Source organism: Staurois parvus, unplaced genomic scaffold (genome assembly GCF_062004578.1).
Source record: "Staurois parvus isolate SC_StPar_1 unplaced genomic scaffold, SC_StPar_1.0 ptg002368l, whole genome shotgun sequence".
In the NCBI taxonomy this organism is placed as follows: Eukaryota; Metazoa; Chordata; class Amphibia; order Anura; family Ranidae; genus Staurois; species Staurois parvus.
In genome coordinates, this window is record NW_028320164.1 from 96,419 (window position 1) to 110,006 (window position 13,588).

Consider the following 13,588-nt stretch of genomic DNA (forward strand, 5'->3'; position numbering starts at 1 on the left):
TGGCCGGCCGCAGAGAAGCCGTCATTCAGCAATCTGCGGTCAGCAAGTGGTTAAAGCGGAGCTCCACCCAAAAGGGGAAGTTCTGCTTTAAAGTCTGGTTTTCCGCTCCCCATTAAGGATTGGCACCTTTTGGGGGGCAGGGGGGGGAGCAGGTACCCAAATTTAATAGGTACCTGCTTCCACTTCCGATCGCCTAGACGATCGGAAGTGGAAGGTGTCCTCCCTCGCCGTAGTCATTTGGGACACGTGACAGGTCCCAGAAGACTATGGGCCCATTCACAAAGCGCAGCGCTACTCGCAAATGCGCAGTGGACACCCAGCTATGAAGGCGGCCGGTAAAACAGACTGCAGGGGACACACCGAGGGACAATCAAGTGGCTGTTTTTATTAAAAGTCAGCAGCTACAGTTTTTGTAGCTGCTGGCTTTATTTTTTCACAGGGTGAGCGGAACTCCGCTTTAATAAGACATCTCCATAAATCCTGGACCTCGCAATATCTTATTTAGCCACTAGAGGGCTATCCACTCCTCCTCCCATATAATGGATAACAATAGGTAATAATGGAAATCTTTCGTTCCACCGGACGCCAGAACCTCGCCCAAATGAAGGAATGCCTCATATAATGTAGTAAGTCAGTAAAAAAAACAATATGCATTAAAATCACACTTACGTTGTATATTAAAATGACAAGCACTTTAAAACAAACATGGATCCTCTAACTTCCTGAAACTGCTTCTGCCCATGCCCTACGCGTTACGTCACCGTCACGTGACTTCATCAGGATCTGGGAGTTCTGGTAGATCACAAGCAGTTTCTAAAGTGTGCAAAATCCACTCTTGTATTAGGAGAGGTGCAGACTCCAGAGAGAGATATCACCCCCCTCCCCCCGGTACAAATCATTAGTATTACCTCATCTGGAATATGAAGTTCAGTTTTAGGCACCAATTCACAAAAAGAACATTGGGGAACTGGAGAAAGTACAGAGAAGAGCAACCAAACTGATACGAGGCATGGAGGAGATCAGCTATGAGGAAAGATTAGAGGGACTGAATTTATTCTCTACAGAGAAGTGGAGATTAAGGGGGGATATGATCACCATGTATAATACATAAGGGGGGATATGATTTCCATGTATAAAACATAAGGGGGGATATGATCTCCATGTATAATACATAAGGGGGGGATATGATCTCCATGTATAATACATAAGGGGGGGGATATGATCTCCATGTATAATACATAAGGGGGGGATATGATCTCCATGTATAATACATAAGGGGGGGATATGATCTCCATGTATAATACATAAGGGGGGATATGATCTCCATGTATAATACATAAGGGGGATATGATCTCCATGTGTAATACATAAGGGGGGATATGATCTCCATGTGTAATACATAAGGGGGATATGATCTCCATGTGTAATACATAAGGGGGATATGATCTCCATGTATAATACATAAGGGGGATATGATCACCATGTATAATACATAAGGGGGGGATATGATCTCCATGTATAATACATAAGGGGGATATGATCTCCATGTATAATACATAAGGGGGGGATATGATCTCCATGTATAATACATAAGGGGGATATGATCTCCATGTATAATACATAAGGGGGGGATATGATCTCCATGTATAATACATAAGGGGGGATATGATCTCCATGTGTAATACATAAGGGGGGATATGACCTCCATGTGTAATACATAAGGGGGGATATGATCTCCATGTATAATACATAAGGGGGATATGATCTCCATGTGTAATACATAAGGGGAGATATGATCTCCATGTGTAATACATAAGGGGGATATGATCACCATGTATAATACATAAGGGGGGATATGATCACCATGTATAATACATAAGGGGGGATATGATCACCATGTATAATACATAAGGGGGGGATATGATCTCCATGTATAATACATAAGGGGGGATATGATTTCCATGTATAATACATAAGGGGGGATATGATTTCCATGTATAATACATAAGGGGGGGATATGATCTCCATGTATAATACATAAGGGGGGATATGATCTCCATGTGTAATACATAAGGGGGATATGATCTCCATGTGTAATACATAAGGGGGATATGATCTCCATGTGTAATACATAAGGGGGATATTATCTCCATGTGTAATACATAAGGGGGGATATGATCTCCATGTGTAATACATAAGGGGGATATGATCACCATGTATAATACATAAGGGGGATATGATCTCCACGTGTAATACATAAGGGGGATATGATCTCCACGTATAATACATAAGGGGGATATGATCTCCACGTATAATACATAAGGGGGGAAATTATCACCATGTGTAATACATAAGGGGGGATATGATATCCATGTATAATACATAAGGGGGGATATGATCTCCACGTATAATACATAAGGGGGATATGATCTCCACGTATAATACATAAGGGGGGATATGATCACCACGTATAATACATAAGGGGGGATATGATCACCACGTATAATACATAAGGGGGGGATATGATCTCCATGTATAATACATAAGGGGGATATGATCACCATGTATAATACATAAGGGGGGGATATGATCTCCATGTATAATACATAAGGGGGATATGATCTCCATGTATAATACATAAGGGGGGGATATGATCTCCATGTATAATACATAAGGGGGATATGATCTCCATGTATAATACATAAGGGGGGGATATGATCTCCATGTATAATACATAAGGGGGATATGATCTCCATGTATAATACATAAGGGGGGGATATGATCTCCATGTAGAATACATAAGGGGGGGATATGATCACCATGTGTAATACATAAGGGGGGATATGATCTCCATGTATAATACATAAGGGGGGGATATGATCACCATGTGTAATACATAAGGGGGATATGATCTCCATGTGTAATACATAAGGGGGGATATGATCTCCATGTATAATACATAAGGGGGGATATGATCTCCATGTATAATACATAAGGGGGGGATATGATCTCCATGTATAATACATAAGGGGAGATATGATCTCCATGTGTAATACATAAGGGGGATATGATCACCATGTGTAATACATAAGGGGGATATGATCACCATGTGTAATACATAAGGGGGGATATGATCTCCATGTGTAATACATAAGGGGGATATGATCACCATGTATAATACATAAGGGGGGATATGATCACCATGTATAATACATAAGGGGGATATGATCTCCATGTATAATACATAAGGGGGGATATGATCTCCATGTATAATACATAAGGGGGATATGATCTCCATGTATAATACATAAGGGGGATATGATCTCCATGTGTAATACATAAGGGGGATATGATCACCATGTATAATACATAAGGGGGGATATGATCACCATGTATAATACATAAGGGGGGGATATGATCTCCATGTATAATACATAAGGGGGGATATGATTTCCATGTATAATACATAAGGGGGGGATATGATCTCCATGTATAATACATAAGGGGGGATATGATCTCCATGTGTAATACATAAGGGGGATATGATCTCCATGTGTAATACATAAGGGGGATATGATCTCCATGTGTAATACATAAGGGGGATATTATCTCCATGAGTAATACATAAGGGGGGGATATGATCTCCATGTATAATACATAAGGGGGGATATGATCTCCATGTATAATACATAAGGGGGGATATGATCTCCACGTATAATACATAAGGGGGATATGATCTCCACGTATAATACATAAGGGGGGAAATTATCACCACGTGTAATACATAAGGGGGGATATGATATCCATGTATAATACATAAGGGGGTATATGATCTCCATGTATAATACATAAGGGGGGATATGATCTCCACGTATAATACATAAGGGGGATATGATCTCCACGTATAATACATAAGGGGGGATATGATCTCCACGTATAATACATAAGGGGGATATGATCTCCACGTATAATACATAAGGGGGGATGTGATCACCACGTGTAATACATAAGGGGGGATGTGATCACCACGTATAATACATAAGGGGGGATGTGATCTCCATGTATAATACATAAGGGGGGATATGATCTCCATGTATAATACATAAGGGGGGGATATGATCTCCATGTATAATACATAAGGGGGGATATGATCTCCACGTATAATACATAAGGGGGGATATGATCTCCACGTATAATACATAAGGGGGATATGATCTCCACGTATAATACATAAGGGGGGATATGATCACCACGTATAATACATAAGGGGGGATATGATCTCCACGTATAATACATAAGGGGGATATGATCACCACGTATAATACATAAGGGGGGATATGATCTCCACGTATAATACATAAGGGGGGATATGATCTCCACGTATAATACATAAGGGGGGATATGATCTCCACGTATAATACATAAGGGGGGGATATGATCTCCATGTATAATACATAAGGGGGGGATATGATCTCCATGTATAATACATAAGGGGGGGATATGATCTCCATGTATAATACATAAGGGGGGATGTGATCTCTATGTATAATACATAAGGGGGGATGTGATCTCCATGTATAATACATAAGGGGGGATATGATCTCCATGTATAATACATAAGGGGGGATATGATCTCCATGTATAATACATAAGAGGGATATGATCACCATGTATAATACATAAGGGGGATATGATATCCATGTGTAATACATAAGGGGGATATGATCTCCATGTATAATACATAAGGGGGGATATGATCTCCATGTATAATACATAAGGGGGGATATGATCACCATGTATAATACATAAGGGGGGATATGATCACCATGTATAATACATAAGGGGGGGATATGATCTCCATGTATAATACATAAGGGGGGATATGATTTCCATGTATAATACATAAGGGGGGGATATGATCTCCATGTATAATACATAAGGGGGGATATGATCTCCATGTGTAATACATAAGGGGGATATGATCTCCATGTGTAATACATAAGGGGGATATGATCTCCATGTGTAATACATAAGGGGGATATTATCTCCATGTGTAATACATAAGGGGGGATATGATCTCCATGTATAATACATAAGGGGGGATATGATATCCATGTATAATACATAAGGGGGGGGGGGATATGATCTCCATGTATAATACATAAGGGGGGATATGATCTCCATGTATAATACATAAGGGGGATATGATCTCCATGTATAATACATAAGGGGGGATGTGATCTCCATGTATAATACATAAGGGGGGATATGATATCCATGTATAATACATAAGGGGGGATATGATCTCCATGTATAATACATAAGGGGGGATATGATCTCCATGTATAATACATAAGGGGGGATATGATCTCCATGTATAATACATAAGGGGGGATGTGATCTCCATGTATAATACATAAGGGGGGATGTGATCTCCATGTATAATACATAAGGGGGGATATGATCTCCATGTATAATACATAAGGGGGGATATGATCTCCATGTATAATACATAAGGGGGGATATGATCTCCATGTATAATACATAAGGGGGGATATGATCTCCATGTATAATACATCAGTGGTTCATATAGTGAACTCGGTGTAGTTATTCCCCCTGAGGTCATCACAGAGGACAAGGGGGCGCTCTTTACATCTGGAGGAAAAGAAATGTAATCTCCGAACACGGAAAGGTTTCTTCACAGTGAGAGCTGTGAGAATGTGGAATAGACTCCCTCAAGAGTTGGTTGTGGCCAGCTCAGTGGATTGCTGTAGGAAAGTCCTGGATTCTTTCTTGGATACACAGAATATAACTGGATATAACATTTATAGGGAAAGTTGATCCAGGGAATATCCGATTGCCTCTCGGGGGATCAGGAAGGAATTTTTTTCCCTGCAGGGGCAAATTGGATCATGCTTTGCTGGGTTTTTTTATGCCTTCCTCTGGATCAACTGTGGGTGTAGGATTATAACTTTTTTTTTTTTTTTTATGGTTGAACCGGATGGACTTTTGTCTTTTTTCAGCCAGACTAACTATGTAACACTGGAACTAGCGTGGTAGCATTTTAGAAGCACTTTTGCTGCTGAACTGGTCTGCTAACAGTGGGACTGCTGTGACAATGATCAAGAACACTATTGCCTAAACTGGTCGGTTGCTACTGGGGCTGGTGCAGCTGTGATCAGGAACGCTGTTGCTGGTTTAAACTGAATTCATGACATTGGGACAGGTGTGGTGGTGGTGATTAGGAACAGTGTTACTAGCTGCAGTGACACTGTACTGGTATGGTGGTGATTGGGGACACAGCTGCTGGCTGCACTGGTTTGGCAACACTGGTGCTGGTGTGGTGGCAATCAGGAACACTGTGGCTGGCTTACACTGGTCTGTTGACACTGGGACTAGTGTGGCAGTGATCAGGAACACTGTGGCTGGCTTACACAGGTCTGTTGACACTGCGACTGGTGTGGTTGTCATCAGGAACACTGTTGCTGGCTTACACTGGGACTGATGTGGCGGTGATCAGGAACACTGTTGCTGGCTTACATTGGTCTGTTGACACTGGGACTGATGTGGTGGTGATCAGGAACACTGTGGCTGGCTTACACTGGGACTGATGTGGAGGTGATCAGGAACACTGTGGCTGCTTACACTGGGACTGATGTGGCGGTGATCAGGAATTCTGTTGCTGGCTTACACTGGGACTGATGTGGCGGTGATCAGGAACACTGTTGCTGGCTTACACTGGGACTGATGTGGCGGTGATCAGGAACACTGTTGCTGGCTTACATTGGTCTGTTGACACTGGGACTGATGTGGTGGTGATCAGGAACACTGTGGCTGGCTTACACTGGGACTGATGTGGAGGTGATCAGGAACACTGTGGCTGCTTACACTGGGACTGATGTGGCGGTGATCAGGAACACTGTGGCTGCTTACACTGGGACTGATGTGGCGGTGATCAGGAACACTGTGGCTGGCTTACACTGGGACTGATGTGGAGGTGATCAGGAACACTGTGGCTGCTTACACTGGGACTGATGTGGCGGTGATCAGGAACACTGTGGCTGCTTACACTGGGACTGATGTGGCGGTGATCAGGAACACTGTAGCTGCTTACACTGGGACTGATGTGGCGGTGATCAGGAACACTGTTGCTGGCTTACACTGGGACTGATGTGGCGGTGATCAGGAACACTGTTGCTTTCTTACATTGGTCTGTTGACACTGGGACTGATGGGGTTGTGATCAGGAACACTGTTGCTTGCTGCACCTGCTTTGATGACACTGCACTGATGTGGCAGTGACTAGGAACACAGTTGCTCTCTGCAGTGGTTTGGTGATGCGATTACTAGTGTGGCAACAATCGGGAACACTGTTGCTTGCTTACATTGCTTTGGTAGCAGTTGGACTGGTGTGGCGGCATTCAGAAGCACTGTGTAGCTGGCTGCACTGTTCTGGTGACACTGGGACTTTTGTGGTGATCAGTAACACTGTTGCTGACACTGGGAGAGATTAGAAACACTTGCTGGCTGTGCTGGTCTGGCGACGATGGGACTGGAGTGATTGTGATTAGGAACACTGCTGCTGCCTTGCTGTGGGCTGTTACACTGGCACTGATTAGGCGGTGCCAAACCAGTGCACCCAGCAACTGTGTCCTTCATTGCCACCATACCAGTCCCAGAGTTTCCAAACCAGTGCACCCAGCAACAGTGTCCTTCATTGCCACCATACCAGTCCCAGTGTTTCCAAACCAGTGCACCCAGCAACTGTGTCCTTAATTACCACCACATCAGTATAGTACCTTCTGAGATAGTGCAGCCAGCAACCGTGTTCCTGATCTCCACCACACCAGGCCCAAAGTCATGAGATCAGTTTAAACCAGCAATAGTGTTTCTGGTCCCTGCCACACCAGCCTTAGGGTCAGTAGGGTATTTGTGTTTTGTGCTGCCCTAAGCAACACAAAAAAACCCTGACACCCACCCCGATTGCTTGCCCACCATCCCCTCTCACGCCCAGGAGAGAGACCCACCATCACACCTTTCCTGGAGTCCCATGGCCTCAATGCTCTTCTTCTTGTCACCCAGCCCCGATACCCCTTAGAAACCTCCTAGATGCGATCGTCCCACAGGAACTGGCGCAGGACAACCAGTGTCCCTTCTTCCATGGGGCTGAACTGCACCACTGAAAAATTCCACTCAAGACAAATACACCCCTGCCTAGGGTCACCAGCAGCAAAAGTCCTAAATTTCCACCACACTAGTCCCAGTGCAGCCAGAGCAGAGTACACCAGCAACAGTGTTCCTCAGGGCCAGCACACCTGTCACAGTGTCACCAAATCAGTTTAAGCCAGCAACAGTGTTAACCTACATACAAATTCCAGGGCCACCCAGCAACGGCGTTCCGGTTCACCTACATATAACACCCAGGGCCAGCCAGCAACAGAGTTCCTGTTCACCTACATACAAGTCCCAGGGCCAGCCAGCAACGGTGTTCCTGTTCACCTACATACAAGTTCCAGGGCCAGCCAGCAACGGTGTTCCGGTTCACCTACATATAACACCCAGGGCCAGCCAGCAACAGAGTTCCTGTTCACCTACATACAAGTCCCAGGGCCAGCCAGCAACGGTGTTCCTGTTCACCTACATACAAGTTCCAGGGCCAGCCAGCAACGGTGTTCCGGTTCACCTACATACAAGTCCCAGGGCCAGCCAGCAACGGTGTTCCTGTTCACCTACATACAAGTCCCAGGGCCAGCCAGCAACGGTGTTCCTGTTCACCTACATACAAGTCCCAGGGCCAGTCAGCAACAGCGTTCCTGTTCACCTACATACAAGCCAGAAATGGTGTTCCTGTACACCTACATACAAGCCAGAAATGGTGTTCCTGGTCACCTACATACAAGCCAGAAATGGTGTTCCTGGTCACCTACATACAAGCCAGAAATGGTGTTCCTGGTCACCTACATACAAGTCCCAGGGCCAGCCAGCAACTGTGTTCCTGTTCACCTACATACAAGTCCCAAGGCCAGCCCGAAATGGTGTTCCTGTTCACCTACATACAAGCCAGAAATGGTGTTCCTGTTCACCTACATACAAGCCAGAAATGGTGTTCCTGTTCACCTACATACAAGTCCCAGGGCCAGCCAGCAACGGCGTTCCTGTTCACCTACATACAAGTCCCAGGGCCTGCCAGCAACAGCGTTCCTGTTCACCTACATACAAGTCCCAGGGCCTGCCAGCAACGGCGTTCCTGTTCACCTACATACAAGTCCCAGGGCCAGCCAGCAACAGTGTCCCTGTTCACCTACATCAGTGTTTCTCAATTCCAGTCCTCATGGACCCCCAATAGGTCATGTTTTCAGGATTTCCATTATTTTGCACAGGTGATTTGATCAGTTTCACTGCCTTAGTAATTACCACAGCTGTTTCATCTGAGGGAAATCCTGAAAACATGACCTGTTGGGGGTCCAGGAGGACTGGAGTTGAGAAACACTGACCTACATACAAGCCAGAAATGGTGTTCCTGTTCACCTACATACAAGTCCCAGGGCCAGCCAGCATCGGTGTTCCTGTTCACCTACATACAAGTCCCAGGGCCAGCCAGCAACGGTGTTCCTGTTCACCTACATACAAGTCCCAGGGCCAGCCAGCAACGGTGTTCCTGTTCACCTACATACAAGTCCCAGGGCCAGGCAGCAACGGCGTTCCTGTTCACCTACATACAAGTCCCAGGGCCAGGCAGCAACGGTGTTCCTGTTCACCTACAAGTCCCAGGGCCAGCCAGCAATGGCGTTCCTGTTCACCTACATACAAGCCAGAAATAGTGTTCCTGTTCACCTACATACAAGCCAGAAATGGTGTTCCTGTTCACCTACATACAAGTCCCAGGGTCAGCCAGCAAGAGTGTTCCTGTTCACCTACATACAAGTCCCAGGGCCAGCCAGCAATGGCGTTCCTGTTCACCTACATACAAGCCAGAAATGGTGTTCCTGGTCACCTACATACAAGCCAGAAATGGTGTTCCTGGTCACCTACATACAAGCCAGAAATGGTGTTCCTGGTCACCTACATACAAGCCAGAAATGGTGTTCCTGGTCACCTACATACAAGCCAGAAATGGTGTTCCTGGTCACCTACATACAAGTCCCAGGGCCAGCCAGCAACGGTGTTCCTGTTCACCTACATACAAGTCCCAGGGCCTGCCAGCAACGGTGTTCCTGTTCACCTACATACAAGTCCCAGGGCCTGCCAGCAACGGCGTTCCTGTTCACCTACATACAAGTCCCAGGGCCAGCCAGCAACAGTGTTCCTGTTCACCTACATCAGTGTTTCTCAATTCCAGTCCTCATGGACCCCCAATAGGTCATGTTTTCAGGATTTCCATTATTTTGCACAGGTGATTTGATCAGTTTCACTGCCTTAGTAATTACCACAGCGGTATCATCTGAGGGAAATCCTGAAAACATGACCTGTTGGGGGTCCAGGAGGACTGGAGTTGAGAAACACTGACCTACATACAAGCCAGAAATAGTGTTCCTGTTCACCTACATACAAGTCCCAGGGTCAGCCAGCATCGGTGTTCCTGTTCACCTACATACAAATCCCAGGGCCAGGCAGCAACGGTGTTCCTGTTCACCTACATACAAGTCCCAGGGCCAGGCAGCAACGGCGTTCCTGTTCACCTACATACAAGTCCCAGGGCCAGCCAGCAACGGCGTTCCTGTTCACCTACATACAAGTCCCCTGCCTAGGGTCACCAGCAGCAAAAGTCCTAAATTTCCACCACACTAGTCCCAGTGCAGCCAGAGCAGAGTACACCAGCAACAGTGTTCCTCAGGGCCAGCACACCTGTCACAGTGTCACCAAATCAGTTTAAGCCAGCAACAGTGTTAACCTTCATACAAGTCCCAGGGCCAGCCAGCAACGGCGTTCCTGTTCACCTACATACAAGTCCCAGGGCCAGCCAGCAACGGCGTTCCTGTTCACCTACATACAAGTCCCAGGGTCAGCCAGCAAAGGTGTTCCTGTTCACCTACATACAAGTCCCAGGGCCTGCCAGCAACGGCGTTCCTGTTCACCTACATACAAGTCCCAGGGCCAGCCAGCAACAGTGTCCCTGTTCTCCTACATCAGTGTTTCTCAATTCCAGTCCTCATGGACCCCCAATAGGTCATGTTTTCAGGATTTCCATTATTTTGCACAGGTGATTTGATCAGTTTCACTGCCTTAGTAATTACCACAGCTGTTTCATCTGAGGGAAATCCTGAAAACATGACCTGTTGGGGGTCCAGGAGGACTGGAGTTGAGAAACACTGACCTACATACAAGCCAGAAATAGTGTTCCTGTTCACCTACATACAAGCCAGAAATGGTGTTCCTGTTCACCTACATACAAGTCCCAGGGCCAGCCAGCAACGGTGTTCCTGTTCACCTACATACAAGTCCCAGGGCCAGGCAGCAACGGTGTTCCTGTTCACCTACATACAAGTCCCAGGACCAGGCAGCAACGGCGTTCCTGTTCACCTACATACAAGTCCCAGGGTCAGCCAGCAACGGCGTTCCTGTTCACCTACATACAAGTCCCAGGGCCGGCCAGCAATGGCGTTCCTGTTCACCTACATACAAGTCCCAGGGTCAGCCAGCAACAGTGTTCCTGTTCACCTACATACAAGTCCCAGGGTCAGCCAGCAACAGTGTTCCTGTTCACCTACATACAAGCTAGAAATGGTGTTCCTGTCCACCTACATACAAGTCCCAGGGTCAGCCAGCATCGGTGTTCCTGTTCACCTAAATAAAAGTCCCAGGGTCAGCCAGCATCGGTGTTCCTGTTTACCTACATACAAGTCCCAGGGTCAGCCAGCAACAGTGTTTCCGAATGCTACCACACCAGTCCCAGTGTCACCAGACATTTCCAGCAGTAGCCTTCCTGATCATTGACATACACCAGTCCCAGTGTGTCAGGAAGAACGCACACGATGGGCGCAAGGACAGAGGAATGAGACACTCTGCTTGTGGCCGGTGTGTGGGTGCGCATGCACTAGCATGCATAGGCACCAGGTGGGCTGCACTATTGCCATGGGTCTATGCCATTTGGTCTACTGTGTTCCCTGTGAATCTGCTATCCATTCCTGTGTTGATCCTTTGTTGCTGACCTCATCTGTTCCTGACTCTGCCTGTACACAACCTGCATTTGACTCCTGGCTCATTTCTGGACTATGTCTCTGCTTGCTCCCTCTGCTCACCTGCCTGCTCTTACCAATCCTAGCCGGACTCCTGCCTACTCTTCTGCCTACTAGTTGCTGCAGTCTCTGGCCGCATGGCCAAGTTAATCGCCAGCGGAAGACTTGTCGGGCACTTGTGCCACCCTGTGCTCTGGTGCTCCTTGTTCCTTACCCGGGCTCCTAAGACAGCCAGCAACAGTGTTTCTTTGTGTCACCACACAAGTCCCAGGTTCTCCAGACCATCGTAATTCAGAAAGTGTTCCTGATCACCACAACATTCCCAGTGTAATCAGACCAGCTCAGCAGTCAAATGTTCCTGATTACAATCACACTATTCCCAGTGTCACAGACCAAAGTAATCAAGCAACAGTGTTCCTGATCGAAGCCACACTGGTCCCAGTGTCACCACACCAGTGTAAGGCAGCATCAGTGTTCCTGATTGCCACAACAGTCCCAGTGTCAGGAGACCAGCGTAATCCAGAAACCGTATTCCTGATTGCCACCACAACAGTCCCAGTGTCATGAGACCAGCGTAATCCTGAAACCGTGTTCCTGATTGCCACCACAACAGTCCCAGTGTCATGACACCTGCGTAATCCAGAAACCGTGTTCCTGATTGCCACCACAACAGTCCCAGTGTCATGAGACCAGCGTAATCCAGAAACAGTGTTCCTGATTGCCACCACAACAGTCCCAGTGCCATGAGACCAGCGTAATCCAGAAACCGTGTTCCTGATTGCCACCACAACAGTCCCAGTGTCATGAGACCAGCGTAACCCTGAAACCGTGTTCCTGATTGCCACCACAACAGTCCCAGTGTCATGAGACCAGCGTAACCCTGAAACCGTGTTCCTGATTGCCACCACAACAGTCCCAGTGTCATGAGACCAGCGTAACCCAGAAACCGTGTTCCTGATTGCCACCACAACAGTCCCAGTGTCATGAGACCAGCGTAACCCAGAAACCGTGTTCCTGATTGCCACCACAACAGTCCCAGTGTCATGAGACCAGCGTAACCCAGAAACCGTGTTCCTGAATGCAACCACACCAGACCCAGTATAAGCAGAGCACTTTAGCGTTTCTTTGTACCACCACACAAGTCCCAGTTTCTCCAGACCATCGTAATTCAGAAAGGTGTTCCTGAACACCACCAAAGCAGACCCAATATCACCAGACAGCTTTAAGCCAGCAACAGTGCTCCTCATTGCCCTCTAGCGAGTCTAGTGTCACCAGCCCAAAGCAAGTCAGGAGCAGTGTTCCTAATCACAATCACACCAGTCATCGATTGCCTCCACACCAGTTCAAGTGTCATGAGAGCACTGTAAATCAGCAGTAGTGTTGCTGATCATCACCACAAAATTACAGTGCCAT